The sequence below is a fragment of the Leptonychotes weddellii genome, chromosome 1, assembly GCF_054177405.1.
Source record: "Leptonychotes weddellii isolate Sample4059 chromosome 1, ASM5417740v2, whole genome shotgun sequence".
NCBI lineage: Eukaryota > Metazoa > Chordata > Mammalia > Carnivora > Phocidae > Leptonychotes > Leptonychotes weddellii.
In genome coordinates this window covers 36939321-36956858 of record NC_138369.1, presented here as the reverse complement: position 1 = coordinate 36956858, position 17538 = coordinate 36939321, and the positions used below count along the sequence as shown (strand labels likewise).

The window sequence follows — 17538 nt, the reverse complement described above, 5'->3', positions numbered from 1 at the left end:
CTCCTGAAAGACTGTGACCAAGGAAGAATTTTAGGGTGAATGGACTGTTCCAGTTTCCGAGTTCACTGCTACTCAACCTGAAGCCACAGACTGATCTGAAGGTGTGCAGGTGCCCTCTGTGCCATTAAGCAGTTCCCTACTGAAGACTGGGTGCTCAGCCTGCCACTGAAGACTGATTTGCAGCTCCCACTGCTCAGGCCACTGAATAGGTGGAAGCACCCATTGATTGGTCTTAAGCTGCTCTTCCATGAAGGCAAACCAAACAGAAATAAGGTTGATGGAAATAAAGTTTCTAAAAGTTGAAAAAAAAAATGCTGGGCTAAATGTCAAGCATAAAAGAGTAACATACTGTATGATTCCATTTAAACAAATCTCTAGAGTCAGGAAAAAAACAAAATTAATCTATAGATATGATCAAAATCTGATCAGTGGCTGTGGGTAGGAGATGTGATAGAATTGATTCCAAAGAAATGAAGAAAGACCTTTTGTCCATGATAGAAATATTCCATATCCTGATGGGGTAGGTAGTTACATGGGCATATTCATTTTTCATACTCAAATTTAAAATGTGTATATGCACTGTATAAGAATTATATCTCAACAAAGTTAACTAAAAACAATATTCTGGGGAGAAGTAAGATGGAGTGAAGGAAATTCCAGTGAAGGAAAGGGTAGGAAAATAAAGAGAAAAATATGCTTATCTAATACTTGAACTTGTGTCTTTATGCACATTTGCAATTCTCTTTTAAGCTTGTTGTTGGCTTTTATTTTTTTGCTACTAGCCTAACATTTTTTAATGTTCAATTGAAAAATGTTAGGCTAATAGATTTAGAACTATGTTCTACTTACACTGTCTTTCAAAGTTTCTCAGAACCTGGTAAAGCCACCTCAGTTTAACCACTTTTCAGATCTTTTAAGAAATAACATAAATATCTAAATATGTATAATTGTGATCATGGAGTTTAAGTTAGCAGTGTTCTAAGAGCTGAGCTGTGCCAAGGGGACATTCTCATTGGATTTTGCAATTTCCTATCTCTCTTACACACACACACACACACACACACACATACACACACTTTTTTCTAACGTTACTCATTCTCTTTCTCAAATGTGCCTAGACATTAATGTTCTAAGGGCAAAAATCAGAATATCATCAGATAAATGAAATGACAGTCATGTTATGATCTATATCTACAGACTTAAAAAGAATTGAAATCATCAGTTTACTAACAGTAGCTTAAAAATGTATATTACAATTATTTGGGAGAGGGAATCTGAAAAAGCTTGTGACACACTCTCCAACAGCTCCCTCCTTCACTTCTGCCAGACTGATTTCTTTTCAAAATCATTCCCTAAGTGGGTGTAAAGATGTGAAATGGATCAGTGAATTTTACCCTTTATGCATGCTCCTATAAAACACTAGCCACTCACCTTATAAATTTATGGATCAGAGATTACATTTGTAAATAAAAGAAAACAAGGAAAGAGAAATGACATTTTCTATAGAAGAATTGGAAAGCAGCCATCTTATTAACACGAAGGTCGTCAGTCTGGCAGAAAACGTTAATAACACAAATGCTAAATGTAACTCTCAGATGCCTCTTGGAATTGCCAAAATCATTTCCATTAAATTATGAATTAGAGAGACCTAACTATATGAAAGACAAAGTGGCCAGTACTTGAACTGAGGAAAACAACATGAATTGGATTGGTTTGGGAAATAAATAAATATTCATCTTTTCAGCAATTATGCTACCTATATTGACCACCTGTCCACCAACCATAACCTCAAGAAGAGAACAGATGAGATAATAAATGAGAAAGAAAGTTGGAAAAATGATGATAAAAAGTCACTTATCTAGAAGGTCTTATTTTCTGCATTTATGAAAGCATGACTTTAAAGTCCCTGATCTCTTGGTTTGGGAATCAGTGTTGACCCTGACACCCAATTTTTGACCAAATCTGATTTTTCTTCACTGAAACCCCTATCAAATAAATATTTAAATATCTCAAGAATAGCCAGCGCAGTACATTCTTTAAAATGTTTATTTATTTTTAGGAGGGATTTTTATTTCAAATGAAACTACAATTTCTCCATTCCTCTTCTCGTTTATTGACATGACTATTCCATTCATCATACAAGTCAAATATTTGGGAGTCATTCAAAGCCCCAACCTTTCCCTCCCACCCCCCTACATATTCAGTTAGTTATTAAGTCTTATAGATTTAACTTCTATTCTACCAAAGTCTTATTTTTACCCTTAGGATAATGCCTAAGCTGGTAACAGGTGCAAAAGACTTTCCTCATATTCTGGCATTTAACAATAATGATAATAATGGATTAATAATTAATATTTAGCAAACATTACCATGTGCCTAGAGCAGTGTAAATAGCTCTACTGTGTATGGATTATATCATTTAATCCTCCTGAAAACATGGGTTATGCATTTGCTTAGATGGGCTTTCCTCAACTGCAGACCCTGAGACAAGGACTTTTTTATTTGGGAAGTGATTACAGGAAACACAGGGGCGAGTATGGGGAATGGGAGACAGAGACAGAAGAAAACCTAGTAACGTGTCACATTGTTCCTCTGCAGACCCTCTGAGGAACCACATAGTACGCACTTCAGGATTGTTCCATGAAGGGATGGAAAAGATGGCATATTATTCACCTACTCCTTTACTTCATCTGAGGACATTAAATCACTGGCACTTCTGGTTAGTACTTTTGGTTTGCTTTATGTGTTGATGAAAAAACTCCTGGAAGCTCTCAGAAGAAGCAGAGAGCAACACAGAAGCTTGAAGAAGGGAAGCTTGGGTTTCTCCAGTGCCATCTGTGGGCGAGCTTAGAGGCATACTGACAGGATGTGGATTAATCTCCTACAGTACTAATTAATGTCTCCAATTTTCTTTCTTCCTTCTTTTTCTTCTTTCTTTCTTTTTCTTTCTTTCTTTTCTTTCTTTCTTTCTTTCTTTCTTTCTTTCTTTCTTTCTTTCTTTCTTTCTTTCTTTCTTTCTTTCTTCCTTTCCTTTCCTTTCCTTCTTTCCCTTCCTTCCTTCCTTCCTTCCTTCCTTCCTTCCTTCCTTCCTTCCTTCTTTTATTGGAGAGAGAGATAGCAAGAGAGGGAGGGGTAGAGGGAGAGGGAGAGAGAGAATCTTAAGCTGGTTCCACACCCAGCGCAGAACCTATGCAGGGCTCTATCTCACAGCCCTGAAATCATGACCTGAGCTGAAATCAAGAGTCAGACGCTTAACCAACTAAGCCACCCAGGCACCCCCTCAATTTTCTGATATGGAAATCGACCTAGAAACTTAGGTCAACTAACTTGACCAAGGAAATACAGCAAGTTGTGTAGCCATAATACAAAAACAGGAAGATAGAGTCCGGGGCCTAAAACCTTAACCATCATGCCACATTGCATCTCTGCCTCTTAACTGTCAGCCATATTGCAGCTCCATGGACAGGACTTGTTTTTTCTGATCTTTGCTTTTAATCTTCTTTATCTCTCTGGCTACCGTGTTCTTCTGTCCTTGGTAATCTTGAAAACACCAAATAGTATTCCAAATCTCTATCAGAAATCCTTTCTTTTTATTTTTAAAATTTATTTATATCTTTATCAAAATAACACACACATATATATTTATGAAGCCAAAAAGTGTGAGAAGTCTGAGAACAGTAACAAAAATGAATACAGATCTCCCTAGTCTATACTCTATAAGTATCCACTTTCAGTCCTCCAAATGTTTCCACAGGCATTTACCTCTCTATCTTTAAATAATATGCATGTTATGACAATATCTTGATCCATAAGAGAATTCTCCATTGGTGTCCAGTTACGACAGGTGATAATATAACTCTTTTACATCCCTATTGCCCTCTCCAGGTCCCCCAGCATAATCCTATCTTGGTTTTTCTTTAAATCCATACTCAGTGTTCTAATGATTATGACTACCCAAATACTGTCTACTGCAGATCCAAATAATATGACCACATTTTCTTTTTTTAAACAACTCTTCATTTTCTTTAAGAGTTAATAATTTCTCCATAGCTTCATGTCCTTTGATGTCTTAGCATGTATGAATAAATCTTCTTTGCTTTTATGAATGAATCTTCTTTGCTTTTAAAGAGGTCTATAAAACCCTTTTGCTACAAATGTTCTCCTGGTCAATCCTGCCAAATAATCAGTCCATTCCTTTAATTTCCCTCAAGTTATTTCTTTGAAGTCCTTCATACATTGCTTCAAGATGCATTTGTTCTTCTCTAAGCCTGTGGAACTGCTGTTATTCAGGGGCTTCCCTTAGTCACTCTCCTTATTGGTCTATTCCCTGGCTTTTGGAGCATCTCCTTAAATGTCTGATTACAGGGAGTAAGTTTCAATTAATTTCAGAGTATGGAGAAGTTTCCATTCTATACTCTTATTTGCTTAGGATATTTCTCTTTTCCTACTATGCCAAGATTTGGGTCTTTACATTCATTGTGTTGGACACTGGCATCCTTTGAATCCTAAGACCTATACCTTTTACAATTGGGCTATTTTTGTGATAATATGTTTTATGTTATTTTCCCCTCCACCTTTTTTTTCTTTTATCTTGTCTATGTTTTAGAAATTCCCTAGGTTGTTGAACTTTATACATTAATTCTTTAACTTTCTTACCTTATTGCCACTCTTAGCAACTTATTTTTATTTCTAGTTTCCTTTCTGGATAATTCCCTTAACTTTAGTCTCACAACTTACAAATTACAACTTATATATTATTTCTAATTCTTTTATTGTTTGTATCCTTTTATTTAACTTGTTTTCTTGGATGAAAAAAAGCTTTTATAATATTAATTAAATTGGTTAAAAAAGAAATTGGTGATTTTTTGAGGTTTTTTTATTTGTTTCTTTATAATACCATTTAATAGTACTAAGTTGTTATTTAGTTGTAGGCCTCACCCTCTTATATTGAGGGCTTCCTCAAATGTCTAGTAAACCTAGCTATTCATTCATGTATCTCTATTTATGAATGTGATTTATTGGCTGGTGGTATTAATTCTTAGGTTATCAAGGTTGACTATTTTTCATTGAAAAATTCCTAAACATGAATATTTATGAGTCTATAATTGGAGTCTTTCCATTTCTCCAAAGAAGGATCAACTAAACTCTCAGTTTGCTAGCTGAAGTCTCATGCTATTTTATTTTCTATCTTAAGGCTGAAAGTTTATAGCCTCCCTAGCTCAATTTCTCTGCAAATATTCCTCCAGTTTCCCTGTGGAGGTCATGTGTGGGGGTGTGTGTGAGAGAGAGAGACAGGCAGACAGATAGTTCACTGATGGGAGAAGGTGGACACCTGGGAGCCCAATTGGAAGACTTTCATATAAGCCTTCTATTTTCAGTCTTAGCACCCCCCCCTACTACTAACTTTCATGCTACAGGTGGCTTCTGCTCCTAATCCTTTTGGGGGAATCTGCAAGGTAATTCACTTATTTCTTGCAGTTTTCTTTGTGTCAGGGCACTTTGGTGTGACTTTTTTCCTCTCTTCATTTCCTTTCACCATGTATTCTTCTGCTTTGTGTTTCTGTATTTTTGAATTATACTGTCTCTGTTTCATTAACAATGGAATTTTTGTTTCTGCTGCTTGTTCTCCTAGCTTTTATGAGTCTTTCAAGGGAAGACAGGGGGTGAGAAATCTCTTTGCTTAACATCTTGAGACTAAAAATAACACTTTTGTGAAGTCTTCTTTCTTGACCATGAATAGCAATTATCCTTCACCTCTTCTGAGCTAACATTCTATGTCTATATTTAATGTTCTTTTATTGATTACATTTATCATGATTCTTTACTGATTCCTGTGTTTCTGTTGACCTATCAGACAGGAAATTTGTCTTTTCTTAAATTTACATCCACATAATTTCACATAAGACCTAGCACATAGAAGGTGCTTAATAACCATTGGTCGAATCGAATTAATAATGCAAGAAGCAAGAGGATGTCATTACTTCTTTTCATCTCTCCCTTCCTGCAACACACAGAAACTCAGCTTTCAACATCTCCAAGGCTTGATTCATCAGGTGAATAAAGCAACAGCTAATAACAAACTTCATTCAAGTTATGTGATAGCTAGATGTGAAAGAGGCTCACACCGTGAATACAAATATAGAGCTCTTCAATTAATGCTATTGCTCATCCTGCCATTGCAATCATTCCTCTCCTCTCTTTTAGTTTACTTATACCCTCCTGTCCTGCCAAAGTCTGTGACTAGAATACTGAATACTCATACACCCACACATAACTGAAGAGTCTATTCTTTAGTACATGGATTGTATGCCACTACCTTCTTAAACTCTTCCTGAGTTTTCCAACTGGAAATCATCTCCTGCTCTTTTGAACTCTGTAATACTTTTGCTATCATAGTGGCTGGCTGTGAGCATTCAAATCTCCATTGAATGGACAAAAAAATGAATGGTGACTGTACATGAAGAGAGGATTGTTCTAGCTGTGTGCCCATACCACTGAGGGATATCCTAGAGAGATGATTCTCCTAGCCCATTGTGTAGGTGGGGGCTTTTGACTAATGTGTTTGAGTAACATGATACCATTATGTGTAATTATTCATTGCTGTGTGCAACCTGAGATAATCTGCAGCTTCATAGAGGTCTCCAGTTAACACTAGAGCGCTATCTAGGATTAACTAGATGACAAAGGAGAGTTATCATTGCATCCTAACCACCTGAGTCAATCCTCTAGGACAAACAGGGCAATGCAGATTCAATAGTCTCATTTTGCCAGAGTTAGTGAATTTGTTTATTGAATTTGATTACTACATCCTGCAAATACTTTTAATTATCTCTTAATTTAATCCTTAAGATTTTAATGTTATGATCTTTCTTCAGAAATCAAGCCCTTTTCCTAGAATTTACAATGAAGTTGTTCACATATTGAGCAATCTATTTTATTGCATTAATTACTCCCAGGCTCACATTTTTCATATAATTTGTTATTTACTTATCTTCTCAACCAATAATTAGACCATAAACTGAATAAGTCATGATTCTGGAAACATATACATATGACTCTCATTTATTCAGCAGGAGGGTACAAAAATTCGGCATCTTTTTTCATTAAGATGAAGCTAATTTGAATAATATCAATATTTGTGAACGCATTTGGTTAGTAGTTAATCCAAAGTAATTAGACCCTCTATTTATTATTCTAAACATCCCTTGCCTCTTTAGAAGTTAAAAGCAATATATTACTTCCACCCCTATCCTTCCCTTCTAATCTCATCTCCTACCACTCACTTGAACTCAGTTTTCTTGTCAAGAACCCCAAGAGATAGCAGAGCCTGAGGAAAGGCACTCTGACTTTCATCTTCACAACCCAGTACCAAAAGTATTGCCTGGGAACTAACAAGTATTTAATAAGTGATAGTGTAATCAGTAAATGCTCCATTATTACTGTACTCATTATTCTATAAATGCTATACATTTTGACCACTTTCGTTCATTTATCTCTTCTTATGGTTGCTTTTCCACCCAATGAAATTTCCTGCCATTTCTCAATGCCATGGTCACTCTAAATCATTATGTGACCTGCCTGGGAGGATCTGGTCCTTCTGACACTTAATCCCATGCTCTCCTATGAACCTTTGTGTCTGTTTTCCCTATTTTACCGTGAGCTCCTTGAGAAAGGAATTTCTGAGTACCTGAGAAATTATAGGTGCATTAAGGTTTGATTGAACTGATCCCTAAATTTCAAATAGAGTTTTCCCCGAGGTGCTGAACAATGCAGTGCAGAGGTTCTGCAACTTTTTCTGATCATGTTGCTCTTACTCTCAGTAATTTTCTTATGGCATCCCTAGGCCAAAATAAATATCTAACAATCTCATTTATAAAATAGTTTGGTTCAAACAATTTATGTTCTAACAACTTAGGGGGCTGTTTGAAAATCATAATATGTATATATTGGAAGAAAAATAATACTTTTATTCCATTCATGAATAACTACTTTTACTTATGACAAGTGTGTTTCTGTTAGGCAAAACACAACTTCTCAAACCTCGGAATAAGGGTGCTCTGTGTTATTTCCTATTCTATACTGATTGTCATGCAGTATTTGCTTCTTATCAAAACAATTGTGGGAAACCCAGCTTCAACAAAGATATGATAGTGAAAGGAAAGTAGTACCATATAATATTTTTTTTTTTTTTAAAGATTTTATTTATTTTTTAGAGAGTGAGCGAGAGAGAAACAGCATGAGAGGGGAGAGGGTCAGAGGGAGAAGCAGGCTCCCCGCTGAGTGGGGAGCCCGATGTGGGACTCGATCCCAGGACCCTGGGATCACGACCTGAGTCGAAGGCAGACGCTTAACCATCTGAGCCACCCAGGCGCCCAGTACCATATAATATTGAAAGAAACCTCAAAGTAGTAGTTCATGCAGTAACTGACAGATGTCGAACATCAGGGGTGTTTCTCTGAAACATTTTAATTCTGCCCTGTGATGCTTCTCTGAGTTCACGGGGGTATACTGGGGTGCCTTGGCTTTCAGTTTAGGAATGCAGAGTATGGTGGTAAAACCCACTGATTTTGGCAAGAGAATGCCTGGTTTTGAACTCTGGCTCCACTGTTTAATAGCTGTTTGATGGTGAATAATTTCTTTTATCCCTCTGGGTCTCATTTTACTTATCTGTAAAATGTGGAATGATATCACTTATCTCTTAGGGGTTTTATGAAAATAAATGTTAGTCTATGTATAGAACTTGGGAAAGTACCTGGGACTATATAATGTGGGTAGCTAGTCTTGTTACCATTACTAATTTGAACTGAGTATCACACATTTGCAAGAGAGATGAGTCAAATACTGTATGGCATCCCTATATGTCCTCAGTGGGCTACCACTTTCCTTATACCATCTACGACATTTTTTTATTCATAATGAATCTAATGAAACTATACCATTTGAAACACACTGAGTAATTACTGTATGTCAGGCACTGTGCTAAACCTTTAGATTCATTAATACCAATTAATCCTCCAAACAACCATAAGAGATAGGGCTACTATTATTCCCCAGTTTTACAAGTAAGAACACTGGTGAGGCTAGAAAAGTCAAAATGTCTGTCCCAGTTCAACCAGCTCATAAGTGTCTTCCCTGACCAGTATTCAAATCTAGATATGACTGACTGCCAACGTGAATTCTTCACTACTCCCTCTTCGTTTGTACCAAAAGGGAAAGACAGATTCTATCTCTACACTAAGAATCTCAGATCTTCTTGTGACTGAAGGAAGAAGCAGAGATCATGAAACCAGGTTTAGGTTTGGGTCAGGATCCAGGAGGCCTTATATTCACATCACTCACAATGCTAGCTTCATCTCAATCACAATCCTGACAACCCTGTCAACCTGCTCATCATTTTTTCTTGAAGTACTGATTTAGAGTAAAAGATAGAGAAATCCTCAGGGCTGCTGAATATTAAGTGAAAATCTTAGTGGAGTCTTCATAAGACATGTCACCTTACTGCAGGATTCATCTATAAAAGGAATTTATTTTTCCCAAATTTGCCATCTTTGAGAAAAACTATTTTAGAAATATACAGAAGCTGGAATATGTGCATAGTCCACCTTCCAAGAAACAATGGATGGTATTGATTTCTTCCAGCCATTCACATCTCTATATGAGTTTATGGGATCCTAAATCAAGAAGCAATTTTTGTTTTTTGACAATGATATAGAAAGTACCTACTTTCCCCATGATAGTATACCTGGTTTATGTGTTTTTTTTTCAATTAAAAAAAAAGGTTCTTCTATTGTTGAGCAGAGCTGTATATGTTGTAAAGTCAAACTTTTAATAAAAGTGAATATTTACATATCCTAAATCAAAAAGCAATTCTGCTTTTTTGACATTAATATTTAAAAAGATGATTCTTCCATCTATTTTCATAAGACTCTGTTCACTGCTTTTTGAATGCCTTTGATGTAAATATCAGATGTAGAGAACGTAAAGCACTTTTCCTGAAGAAGGACACTAGTCCGATACATTTTTGGCCATGTAAAATATCCAAAGGTGACATAACAGCTAAATATAAGTGCTCAAATATATTACAAAATTTTTAAAATACCACCCATAGGTAGTTTAAAATTGACCTACCCTTGAAAATAACTATAAACCCTTGAAAATAACTGTGTGGAGAAGAAATATATGAAAATAATTTAATATGTAAAAAATTATAATAAAAAGGAAGAGTGGGAAGAGGCATTAACAATTTTTGAATCTGTTTGTAGTTCCTTTGTCAAAAAGCTGATACAGCTGTATACAAATACAAAGTATGTGTGTACATATGAATAGAAATATCGATCTGTTTGCTTTCCATTTAGATTTATATCACAGGATCATCATCAAAATGATCCTTGGTAAAAGGAAGAGAATAAAAAAGATACCATTTTTGTAGACATTACTCAGATCCTCTTCAAATCCGTTCAAGAGGCAATAAATAATATAAAATGAATTATTATGCATTCTAAATAAGAATATAGTGTAAATATAGACTCAAAATAGTTATGCTGTTTTAAAAAGTCAGCAGCAGAACTGCTGGTTCTGTTTAGAGTTAAAAATTATATCCAAGAAGATAAACCTCTTTTTTAACTGGGCAGAGAAAAACGATGTCAGATAATATCTTACTTACAGTATTATGACTTCTTTTAATGTACTGTAGATTTATTTTCTTTTGGCTTTGGTAGGTTTTAAATGAGAAAATTAACAATAAAAGATTACAGATTGTTTCAGGACATTACATTATTTCACTCTAAAATTTTTCCCACATCTACAAAAAGCTAACTTTTTTTTTGAGAATGAACATGGAAACCACAGCCACTGGATTTGCATATTAAAATCTAAATCTCAGTGTCTGCTCCATAGTCCTGGGTAAGTCTCTTTACCTCCATAAAATTCAGGGTCTCAGTGTTCAGTGAAGACTGTAAATTAATATCTACTTTCGGACGCCTGGGTGGCTCAGTCGGTTAAGCGTCTGCCTTCGGCTCAGGTCATGATTCCAGGGTCCTGGGATCGAGTCCCGCATCGGGCTCCCTGCTCCGCGGGGAGCCTGCTTCTCCCTCTGCCTCTGTCTCTCTCTCTGTCTCTCATGAATAAATAAAAAAAATAAAATCTTTAAAAAAAAATTAATATCTACTTTACTTGAGTTTCATGTAATGCTGTTTTCTTCTTAAAATGTTAAGCTTAATTTATATGACCATACTTTTTATAATGTTAGTAAAATAAGAAAAAACTTCACTTTTGCCATGATTAATATTCAATTATTTCAAGTTGAATAGATGAAATATAAACAATCAGTCTCACTGACAACTTAGTTTATTACAATTTATTTAATATTTTGAATGTTATTTATAAAATTGAAATATTCTGTTTTCCTTTGTGTTTTAAATGCCTGACCAATCAACTTTTGGACTTTAGCAAGGAAAATACTTCTAAGTATTTAAATCTTATATATTACCCTCATAAAATAGTAAATCTTAACTTCTAAATATTTCCAAACTTCTAAATATTTCCAAACTTTTTTTTTTTTTTTAAGATTTTATTTATTTATTTGACAGAGAGAGGCACAGCGAGAGAGGGAACACAAGCAGGGGGAGTGGGAGAGGGAGAAGCAGGCTTCCCGCTGAGCAGGGAGCCTGATGTGGGACTCGATCCCAGGACCCTGGGAACATGACCTGAGCTGAAGGCAGACGCTTAACGACTGAGCCACCCAGGCGCCCTATTTCCAAACTTTTTAAAATAAAAATTAGTAATTTCTAAAATATATTTTTATTTAAACTGTAAGGTTTTTAGTCAGTTATTTAATTACAAAGTCTAACTGGGCAAAGGCCCCTTCAGAGTTTTAAGTATTACAAGCATTTTATACACACACACACACACACACACACAGAAACAGTTCTAATTAGCACAGACTTAAATCTAAAATTTAAATCCTAAGTTTAACTCAAAGGTATGAATACTATGGGTTTTATTTATGTCATTGTCTATATTTTATTCTAAAACTTCCTGTACAGAAAGACTTTCATCCTCTAAGTAGTTTTACCACATCAAATGAATTAAAACTTTTTTTTTGGGGGGGGGGCAGAAATTTGAGGACAAAATGTAGGTACAGGGAGCTAACTATGTCTTGGGTGATTTTCTGCATAACACTCACACAGACACTCTGAACCTTAATTATATTTGTATCTACTATAATAACTGGAGACATCAAGTTTAAACCCTTCAGATGGAGGTAGAGTTTTGCTGGCCCTAGTTACTCTTAAATAGCTTCTTGTGATTCAATTTTGCAACTCCTGACCCAGGTTGCAGCTAACTTTGTTCAGCAAACTCTTTACAGCTCAATTAATTCCATATCCATTTCATATTATTCTCATGTGGCTAGACCACAACTCTTATAAATACTTCTCTAACTTCGGGGTCATAACTCTGAAATCAGGCTCATTATACACATTAGCACCTAACATAAAAACTCAAAGACTGTAGAACAGAGAAGTACACCATCTTCAGAAATTCACCAACACACCTGGAGCATGGTCAAACATTACTAAACTACTCAGTGTTTATCACTTGGGAAAATTTAAAACTCTCGGCCATTTCATTTTGATCTTTTAAAGTCTAAAATATGATTAATGACATACTTAAAAAGCAATCTAATTTTAAGCAGGAAAGGTTATTTATTTTGCCCTCTCACAATATACACAATAAAAAGTGGCATTTTTGACATCTACATGAATGGCAACTGCAAATGAATGTTCTTGAATCTGGTATGAATGAATATGCAGTCACATCATAATTATATAGAAAATCGAATCAATTTAATGTTTAGTTTTCAAATGAATAATGGAAATTTTAGGGAAATAGAAATGCCATGAGTACAATCTTAAAGCAACAAAGATATATGATAGTCATTTCTTTAGCTTTCATCTGTAAAGTACCTGTTTATTAACCAGGTCAACAGAGTTTCTCTTACCTACTAATAAGATAACACTTAAGGAAATCAGTGTAGTTTTATTATTATCATCATTAGTGACCACAACGATGTATATTATCAAAATAAAATAATCATGCTACAAAACAAAAATCCACATGGTAACATGCATTGTAAAAATAGGATTATGCTTAAAAATATGAATTTTTTGGTTATATTTTTACCTCTAAATTGTTTTATGAGCCCAGAGAAATATATGATGTTCATTAGACAGACTTCTAACCAACAATATTTATAACCTGATACAAAAATAACACTCAAGTCCACAGTGTATTAAATAAATCACTTAAGAAAATTATTATAAAGGTTTCCAAGAATGAAAAAAAAAAAGTTCTGCATATTCTTGACCTAAGTATATGGGTATCTGTGAAACTGCTTTAGTCTTCTTCCCTCCAATCCACCTCAAAGGCCAAAAATAGCATACATATCTTGTATTTTGGTCTTGGTTCAAGTTCTAACCAACTCTGCACATAGAACACACATCAAGGTGAAAATGAATCAAACAGAGATTTCCTGTCTATTTTTTCATTTCCCTGGGCTGATATTGTAGTTTATAATTTTAAAGATTTGAAAGTCCAAAATTAACCACACACAGCTTTCAGAGCCAAATTTGTGCCACGGAAATCTTGGCATATATTTTTTTAAGATTTTATTTATTTATTTGAGAGAGAGAGAGAGAACTAGTAGGGAGGAGGGGCAGAGGGGGAGAGAGAGAGAGAGGGAAGCAGACTCCCTGCTGAGCAGGGCTCAATCCCAGGACCTGGAGATCATGACCTGAGCCAAAGGCAGACGTTTAACAAACTGAGACACCCAGGTGCCCCAACTCTTGGCATATTTTTAATAAGGATGTATAAATTAGGTGTCTGCAATGTACAAAATAGGAAACTTGAAGATACTCCATAGCATTTTATTTTCCTTATAAAAATTAACTAAGTGATTGTAACTGTTTCACTTATTTAATGCTCCATAACAAAAAATTCACTATTTCTCAAAATTCTGTGGGTTCACTAGATAGTTCTTTGGATCTATGTAGTGTTACCTGGAGTCACTGACACTGCAACTGGACTGGAAGATCTCTAAGCCTTGGCACAGATTCTTAGCTAGGGAGCCTATGTTTCTCACCCAAGCAGCCTCCCTCTTTGTATAGTATCTCATCATTTAAGGATTCTATGGATCGCTCTTTCCAGCAGATACCATGGCTTCATACACCACAGAACAAGTGGAAACTGGCCTCTCAAGGACTAAGAATGGGCATAGTTTCACTTCCACTTTTGGTCAGAGTAAGTCATGAGTTCAAAGCAAAGTCAAAGGGAAGAAAACAGACACCACTTCTTAAAAGGAGGGATGGCATATACATACATGGTGACCATCCTCAAAGATTATCTACCACAGTGAGAATCTTACATGTCCGGGAAATGTTAATACAATTTTAGCTTAGAATGAAAATATTACAACTCTTGTTATCCTTAAAACATAAAGGTTTAGGAAATTTTCTGGAGTAATTTTCAGAAGATGTATTATTTATGATTTCATTTTTCCATATTGTTATTTTATATACTTTATGAACTTCCCACTTTGGACTTATACTTAAAAAATTAGTAAACTTGGGAGGGCCTGGGTAGCTCAGTCAATTGGGCATCTGACTCTTCATCTCAGTTCAGGTCTTGATCTCAGGGTTGTGAGTGTGGGCCCCACACTGGGCTCCACACTGGACGTGGAGCCTATTGAAAAAAAGAAAAATTTAAAAATTAGTAAACTGTTCTTTTCCTTTTTTTTTCAAATGTTATAATTGACTATTGTGAGAGAAAAAGTTAACATGTGGAACAAACAACCAAATTTCAGAATTTGTGAAATTCAAAACAAGGTTTGCTTTATTGTCAAAGGAGAAAACAACCCTAGATAGGTGGCTATTCTCTCCCTTGCCTATGCCATTTCTTCCCAATTTCCGTATCTACCTGATGCCAAACACTGGAATAATGAACGATCAAGTTTCTCACATTGTAGACAGGATGATTATTTCAATATCTAAATCTGATGATATTACTTCATTCTCAATAGTTTTCAATAGTTCCTCTATTTTCTTAGGAAGAATATTCAAAGTCTTTACATGAGCTAAAAAAACTCTTGGTTAGTTTCTAGTCCGCTTCTCTAGCTTCCTCTGGCACCTGGACCTCGGATCCACCTAGACCTCAACCACCGCATTTTTCCGTCTCTCATCCCCGCCATGCCTCCTCCACTCATCTGCTCTTCCTTCTACATGAACATCTTCCCCTCGCATCCACCTAGTCAACACAGAGTCAGCAATCTCCCATGGAAATTTTTGCTGGCTTTATTTATTGATCAATTTAGGGTCTTATAGCACCATGTAGCTGTTCTTCTGGAAATTTAGCACAGGTGATATTTTATGTGATGATTTAATTCAAATATATCTCCTTGAAACGCTCTATGATTCAGGAGTACAAGGCGTGTTTCTCTAAGCTTGATACTCCAAACGAAGTATTAGAGATGGTGGATAGATGATCCAGATAAATAGTTACTGATTGAATGAATCAGTGAGTGAAAATGCAATGAATGAGGTGGCTGATTAGTGCATAGCAGACAAAGAAAAGTTGCTTACAAACTATATTCCTTCTTCAATATGTACAAAGAGTAAAAATGCATCTCAATAAAACAAAATGAAAAAGTTACGTGAGGTATTGAGTGAGATTGCTTAGCACAACTGAAGTTAGTGAGCAAAAGGGCCAGGCAGAGAATTTCTTGTTAGCAGATTCAAAGTGGGAAGTATTGCTGCTACTCACCATTGTTTCCTACTCTCCTCTTTTCAAGTATGTAAGTGATTTCAGTTCTTTATTCCCCTGAGTGATTTGCTTCAGCCAATTAAATGGGAATTCAAGTAATATGTATCACCTCTGGGTGGAAGCATTTAACTGCCGCTGTAAGAAAATTCTCTTTTCTGTAATAGTGGAAGAACATGTTTATGTGAAATTTAACACTGAACTTCCTCTTGGAGGGGAGTTTCCTTAGAGATGCACACCAAAAAAATCTGTGGATTCAAACTCCTAAGATTTAGGGGTTGTTTCCCTTGTACACTGTTGGTGGGATTGTATATTGGTATGGTCACTATGGAAAACAACATGAAGATTCCTCAAAAAATTAAAAACAGGACTTCCACATGATCCAGCCATTCCACTTCTGAGTATATATCTGAAGGAAGTTAAATCACTGTCTTAAAGAGATATCTGTTTTCCAATATTCACTGTAGCATTATTTATGATAGCCAAGACATGGAAGCAACCTATGTCCATCAATGGGTTAATGTGTAAAGAAAATGTGGTATGTGTATAAACACACACACACACCCCATACAAACACTGGAATATTTCCCAGCCATAAAAAAGAAAGAAATTCTGCCATTTGGGTGACAACATGAATGAACTTTGAGGGCCTTATACTAAGTGAATTAAAACAAAGAGGAAAAGACAAATACTGTATAATCTCACTTATGGAATTAAAAACCAAACTCACAGAAACAGAGAACCAGATGAGCAGTGCCAGGGAAGGGTGTGAGGGTGGAAGTGGGGGATATGGGGGAAAGTGGTCAAAAGTGACCAGCTCCCAGTTATAAGATAAATAATTTCTGGGGATGTAATGCCCTGCATGGTGACTATAGTTAACAATACTGTATTGTATATATGAAAGTTGCCAAAAGAGTAGATCTTAGAAGTTCTCACTATAAAAAAAGAAAAAAAAATGTGATTATGGGAAGTGATGTATATGTTCACTAACTTTATTATGGTAATCATTTTGCAAAATATTCATATATCATATTATTATTTTGTATACCTTAAAATAACATGTTATATGTCACTTATATCTAAATAAGGCTGGAAAACAAAAAACAATGTGTAAAAAGAGCACTCAGTAACATGCATACAATATTTGATTTTGTATTTGTTGTCTGTGCTCTCTCTGCTTAAAGTAGATTATATTGACATTTCCTGGATATAAGTCATTGAGTAGAATGAGCAAGAGCTCTTGTTAAAAAAAAAAAGAAGAAGGAGGCGCGGCGGGGAAAATGGCGGACGGGAAGGCGGGAGAGGAGAAGCCCGAGAAACCGCAGCGAGCTGGAGCCGCCGGAGTAATGGAGGGGAAAGTTCCAGTCGCAGCGCTGAGAAGCGATCAGCTGAAGAAGAAGCTGCAGACCTCCCAACAAAGCCTGCAAAGATCTCCAAGTTTGGATTTGCCATAGGTAGTCAGACGACAAAGAAAGCCTCAGCCATATCCATCAAACTTGGATCAAGTAAGCCTAAAGAAACTGTTGCAACGCTTGCTCCAAAAACCCTTTCAGTAGCAGCAGCTTTTAATGAAGATGAAGATAGTGAGCCAGAGGAAATGCCTCCAGAAGCAAAGATGAGGATGAAGAATATTGGAAGGGATACACCAACATCAGCAGGACCAAACTCCTTCAATAAAGGAAAGCATGGTTTTTCTGATAACCAGAAGCTATGGGAGCGAAATAT

The 17538-nt window shown here is 35.8% G+C and overlaps 1 protein-coding gene and 1 pseudogene across 1 annotated transcript in view; one reads left to right on the top strand and one right to left on the bottom strand.

Moving 5' to 3' along the window:
* Positions 1-17538, bottom strand: part of LOC102729818 (contactin-6) — a 679553-nt gene that overhangs the window by 247666 nt on the left and 414349 nt on the right. The window lies entirely within an intron of this gene.
* On the top strand, positions 17087-17536 carry LOC102748350 (PEST proteolytic signal-containing nuclear protein pseudogene; annotated as a pseudogene).